The 6207-nt window shown below is 50.7% G+C and overlaps 1 protein-coding gene across 6 annotated transcripts in view; it reads left to right on the top strand.

Annotated features, from left to right (window-relative positions):
• Nucleotides 1-6207, top strand: part of MBLAC1 (metallo-beta-lactamase domain containing 1) — an 82685-nt gene that overhangs the window by 55012 nt on the left and 21466 nt on the right. The window contains exon 3 of one of the 6 annotated variants that reach the window (XM_028498701.2): nucleotides 643-658. The exons of the other annotated variants lie outside the window; for them this stretch is intronic. The gene's annotated coding sequence lies outside the window, so the exon portion shown is untranslated. Of the gene's footprint in view, nucleotides 1-642; nucleotides 659-6207 lie in introns of those variants that run through there. 6 annotated transcript variants of the gene reach the window in all.

Below are 6207 nucleotides of genomic sequence, written 5' to 3'. Positions count from 1 at the left end.
CCATAAACAAGACGAAAAGACAACCCTCAGAATGGGAGAAAATATTTGCAAATGAAGCAACTGACAAAGGATTAATTTCCAAAATTTATAAGCAGATCATGCAGCTCAATATCAAAAAAACAAACAACCCAATCCAAAAATGGGCAGAAGACCTCAATAGACATTTCTCCAAAGAAGATGTACAGATTGCCAACAAACACATGAAAGAATGCTCAACATCACTAATTATTAGAGAAATGCAAATCAAAACTACAATGAGATATCATCTCACACCAGTCAGAATGGCCATCATCAAAAAATCTACAAGCAAACTCTATTTAGTATCTAATCTCCATAACACACTAAGTTCATCTTACAGAAGATAAAAATATATGTATTTTAAAATTGATCTGAAAGAAGGAACATAATAACTGGAACGGAAATAAACAAGTCCCAAAGGAAACAACCATAACAATACTTAATTTTGGAAATGTAATTTTCCCTAATATAATTAATTTATGTTTATGATTCATGAACTGTTCCTTAATTTTCTGCTATAATTCTGTACCATTTGTGTAACAAGCAGAAAAGTTCCTAGCCACCCTGTGCACACAGAGATTTTCTATAAATGTTTCTGCAATCAGTTTCATTTGCTTTGCGCAGGATTCGCTGCTTGACTGGCAATGCCTGGATTCATCACAGGACAGAGTCATCACAGGAAGCCTTGATCATCCTTAATCGGATTCACATGGGGGAAATAAGGATGCAGTGGTTCCACAGCAGAAATTTTAGTGCATGTAAAAATGTAGGATCCATTGCATTCCTCTGTTTCTTTCTCCAATATTATAAAACACCTAGACTTTAATGCTTAGGCAAGGAACAGGAGCCAGCACACCATAGGGATTCTTCTGTATGTGATTCTCTAACATTTCAACCAAATCTATTAGAAAATAGCGGCTATGTGGTTCACTGGTTGGACAAAGGTTATCAAAACATTATCTGTGGATTCCCTGTAAGGAAAACAGTGTTAATCTTTTATTAGCAGTAACAAAAAGGCAAGGCTGTGTTCTGGCTGTTCATTCACCCCCCCTTAAGCCTATCAGTTCACTCTCTGAATGAGAATCAAAGATTTCTTTGTTCATTTTTTGGTACTTTTTCAAACTTTCTACTAAGAGCATGTATTACTTTTTAAATTAGGAGACATTTTATCTTACAAATCAATCCATAAAAGTTTTTATATAGAGAGTCAGGCTTTCCGCTTGGGTGGCTCTGATATCTGAAGTGGAATCCATCCCTTATATTTTTGCAAGGCTCCTTGACACTCTAAACATAGAGCCCAACATATATGCTCATACGTACCAACGGAATAGGCGTTGCTGGCTCTGTCCCCAACTCTCATCCCCTCAGCGTGGCTTTTCCACGTGGGGAGAAAGCTCTTAAGATACATTGGACGACTGCCAGGCTTCCCTCCCCTGCTACCACCCACATCCCGGTTCTTGCTGGTGGATATTATGACCTGCATGAGAGGGTGGTAAGAGAAGACGTACAGACAGATGAGGGGGAGGGGCTCCCAGGCTTGGTCTCACACCAGCTTCTCCATCCACAGCCCCAGGACCGGCAGGAGCGCTCAGGTGGGGCAGACGTGGGAGAGCAAGAAGTCCACCTCGTTTCGGACGGTGCACTTCCCCGGGTGGATGCTGTCGGGCAGGGCCAGGCTGGAGGTCATTTCCCAGGCGTCCACAAAGGCCACACGGAGGTTGGCAAAGGCAGCTAGGAGGAGCCGGTTCACCCGGAGGGAGAACCAGTCGCTGCCGTACACTGACTTGTAGCCGGTGTTGGCCAGTTTGATGACCACGAGAATGCGGGGCTCCCGGGCCAGCAGCACAGGCAAGGCGGCCCGGATCCCTGCCAGTCGTTGCACAAAGATGGATGGAGGGAAGGTGGTGAAGTGGGCGCCCAGGCTCAGCACCACGACGGTGTGGGGGCCCCCAGCCAGGCCCCCCAGTTCCCGGACCACAGAGTGCAGGGCGGCCACAGATGTGCGGAGGGCGCGCAGGGGCCAGCTGTGCACGGGTCAGTGCGGCACTGCGCCCCAGGCGGCGTCCACAGCCATCAGAGGACCCGTCTGATACGTGGTGCGTAGCTCCACCGGCTTCAGGGCTGTGCGGAGGGCGAGAGAGGAGGTTTAGGGATTAATAGCGGAACGTGCACCATCCTCCTGAATGAAATACAAATTATAGTCCCCGTTTCTCAGGCTGTAAACCTTCTCCCCAAGCCGTAGGGCTGCCCGCACTCAAGTTTTCAAGGTTGCCAAGGGTCTCCCTATTATCCGTCCAAACACCTATTCAGTTTGCTTTTACTTCTCTGGCATTTGATTTCCATAAGCTGGTTGGCCTCTTCCGAAACCTTCCTTTCTTGCCTTCTGTAACACTACATCATTCTGTTTCTTTCTCCCTTTCTGGTCATTCTTTGCTCAGTTGTTTCTAGCTCTGTGTCAGGGCACACAGCTGCGTGAACATACTGGGTTTCAGGACCCTCTGGCGTGAGGCTGGTCACCATTGGGCAAGGACGTAAACTGGGCAACCCAGAATCTCTAGCCTGGGGCAAGTCTTCATCCAGGGGCGGCTGAAGGGCACCAAGACATGAATCCAAGTCGGAGAGCTCAGTCAGAAAGGAGGCTGCAGAGCGTGACAATAGACGGCTGAGAAAGGAGAGGGTTCCCAGAGGAAAATCAATGCGACAAAACGCTACAGGGGGCCGGGGAGACTGAGAACTAGGAGGTCACTGGCAATGTTCTAGATTAGGGAGAGCAGATGGGCCCTGCCCTCTCCCCTCACGGCTGCTCACAGGGCACGGTGTCCCGCAGATGCTCCCACCACTGCCGGAGCGTGGAGTCCCCCATCATGTGGACGATGTGGCCAGCCAGGCAGCCCAGGATGCTGTCAGCAGTGGAGAGGGAGCGGCCAGAGCAGGACAGCAAGTGCCACATGTTTTGGTGGTAGAATCCGCAGGGCTTCAGGCCTGGGATCCCAGGGTGGCATGGTTGAGGTGACAGAACTGTAAGCAATTGTTTGTGAGCGAAACAGTCAGTGAGTACACAAGAGGCTAACGCTACGGCCTGGAGTCAGGACTGCCTTTCCTGCCAACCCCGGTGCCACTTACCCAGACTCCTGTTGTCCTCCTCTGCCACCCAGATCGGAGAAATGCCCAGAGGGAGGGCCTTGTCTGTCACATTCCTGAAGACAAACCAGTGGGCAAGAGAGGAATATGTGATGAGAAGGAATCCTGGACTGAGGTGAAAGATGGGTTCTTGGAGGAAAGGAGGTTCTCAATGTCAAGGGCATCTGTCCTGTGTCAGGGCTCCTGGGAGAGAGCAATATAGGGGGCCTAGGGAGGGATTGGAAGCCGGAGTTCCGGGATCCTGATTCTTTGAACTTCATGGCCTCAGGGATTTCGTCAGTGCAGAAAGCAGAATTATTTTAAAATATATCCCACAGGGCTTCCCTGGTGGCGCAGTGGTTGAGAGTCCGCCTGCCGATGCAGGGGACGCGGGTTCGTGCCCCGGTCCGGGAAGATCCCACATGCCGCGGAGCGGCTGGGCCCGTGAGCCATGGCCCGGAGCCTGTGCTCCGCAACGGGAGAGGCCACAACAGTGAGAGGCCCGCGTATAGCAAAAAACAACAACAACAAAAAAAAAATCCAAGACTTTGGTTTAATTCAGGTCTGGTGAGGCCAACAGATCAGGAGACAGTTGCCGTTGGAGAGACTGTGCGTTACTCACAGTTCCTAAATGGTGGAGGGTGGGGGGCATGGCACACCATGCAGGCCACGTGGGGAAGCACCAGGGCTGGTCAGGAGGCACAAGGAGCAGGCGGAGAATGTGGCTGAAACCCTTTATTGTGGTTTTCACAGGAAGCGATGGGCAAGGAAGGGTAAGCAGCTGCGCAAGCTTAGGTTGGGATACTTTGAAGAATTTCAGTGGGCACTGGGCCATAGAGGTGGTCTTCAGTTACCTAGTTCCTCGTGCTGGCGTGTCGGGGCAGCTTCAAGAGCCTGGTAAAAGGAGGCAGGGTGGCCCGGTGGCCTCAGGATGGGGTGGGTTGCATATCAAAGCTGTGCTCAAGGCAAGTTGTTTGCTCTCTCTGGGAGTCAGCTAGCCCAAGATGTCAAAGCATCACCAAATACAGAAAATGAAAAACACAATGAATACAAGAAGGTGCTTGGAGCCTTTTACAAGAAGTTTTAGCTCTACTGTTGGTCTCACCAAGCCCACTGCAGTTGGACCTTCGCTCCCACCAGAAATGGCAACATCCAGTGTCACTTCTCAGCCTTTGTCATCCCTGCATCAGCCCAGTGGTCACTCCCTCCTCCCTGAGACTCGCTCTTTGCCTGGTTGCCAGGGCGCCTCACTCTCCTGGTAGCCCCTTTTACGAGCCCCCTTCTCCCCAGCCTCTTGATACTGGAGGGGCCGGGCTCAGCCTTTTCTCCTCTTTTCCAGTCACACTCCCTCACTTGGTGGTCTCGCTCAGCCTCTGGACTTTAACTTCCACAGTTAGATCTCCAGCCCTGACTTCTCTGCCAAATTCCAGATTTGTGTATGTATCAGCATCTCTGCTTGATGTCTGACTCACATGACCAAACTCCCCGTCTCCACCCCTGCCTCACCTGTACCTTTTCCCCTTTAGCAGATGGCAACTGTATCCTTCAGGTGAGCGGGCCTCAAACCCTGCAGTCATCCGCCAGGTCTCTCTCTTTGGACCATTCTGTCTCTCAGGACATCCTGTGGGCACTGCCTTCAGAATATATCCAGAAATGAATCACTTTAGACACCTCTGCTACTCCAGCCCGAGGCCAAGGCCTCCTGTGTTTCAGTCTCTCTGCTTCTCCCAGTGACATCCTTGGCCAACTCTCTCATCCCCTTACAGTCTTTGCTCAAATGTCACCTTAATGAGTTCTACCCTGACCTCCTGCTTAACGCTGCATCCCGTCCCCACACACTCCTAATCCTCACCTCCTCTATATTTAAGAATTTCCATAGTACATATCTCCTTCTAACAGCCTATGTAATTTACTTATTGTTATGTTTACTGTTTATCATCCCTTCCTCCAGTCATATGTAAGCTTTATGAGGGCAAGGTCCTTGTCTGTCTGTTCACTGCCACATCCCCAGTGTCTGTAGCAGGACCGTGCATGTAATAGGTGCTCATGTGCATTTACTGAATGAAGGGACAGACGGATTGAAGAGGTTGAGTCCTAGGAGGAGAGGGGAATTTGCTTTTGGGGGGAAGGGGAAAGAATAGTCCTGTACTCTGGAGAGATGCTGAGTGTGGCCCGCCCTAGGACTGCTGGGGCTCTGGTGCCTCATAGAGGTGACAGAGCTTCGGGGGCAGGTGAAGGATGATCCTGGAGCCCAAGACCACACAGGCTTGGACAGTGGGCACTTTGGGGTGACAAGCACGACAGAAGACTAAGGAAAGATCCCTGATGGTCAGGGTGTCGTTTCCTTTGCAGGACCCTAGGCAAGGGAACCCTTCCCAGCAGCCCACTGCAGAGGTCCTCAGAATGGGATTAAAGTTGATGTAAAGAAAACACCTGACCTTGGGATTGCAAATCCACGTCCACTACACACTTGCACATGTGTGCCTATCTGTTTAATGCCTGTCTTCAATCGGCCTGCTATTAGCTCCTGAGAGATGGGGCCATGCTGCCCAGGACCTCCAGGGCTTTGGACAGTGTCTGGCACAGAGAGGGGGTTGGGGGAGGGGCTCAACGGCAGCAAAGGCCCGAGATCAGATTATAAGAGCCGACAGAGCCTGCTGTGCTGTCCCTGATCTAAGCACGGAGCATACATTAACTTATTTGTTCCTCACTACAACTCGACAGGGGAGGTCCTAAAGTTATTCCTGTCTACAAAGGAGAGACCGGAGGTGCAGAGAGGTTACGTAACTTGCCAGAGATTCCATGAATAGAAGCTGGAACATAGTAACAGGTGGAGCAGGGATTTGAACCCAGGCAGTCTCGCTCCAGAGGTGGCTGGGCTTTACCTCCGAGCAACGTCCTGAGATGGCGCCTGTACTGAATCTTAGATTTACTTCCAATTGACCAATGCGAAAAGGATGTGTGGTTCTTTTTTCCTGACCAAAGGGAGCATAAAAATTGGTCTGGGGTCTTCCCTGGTGGCGCAGTGGTTGAGAGTCCGCCTGCCGATGCGGGGGACACGGGTTCGTG

This window comes from Physeter macrocephalus, chromosome 14 (genome assembly GCF_002837175.3).
Source record: "Physeter macrocephalus isolate SW-GA chromosome 14, ASM283717v5, whole genome shotgun sequence".
Lineage (NCBI taxonomy): Eukaryota > Metazoa > Chordata > Mammalia > Artiodactyla > Physeteridae > Physeter > Physeter macrocephalus.
This window is presented reverse-complemented; position numbering and strand designations above follow the sequence as displayed.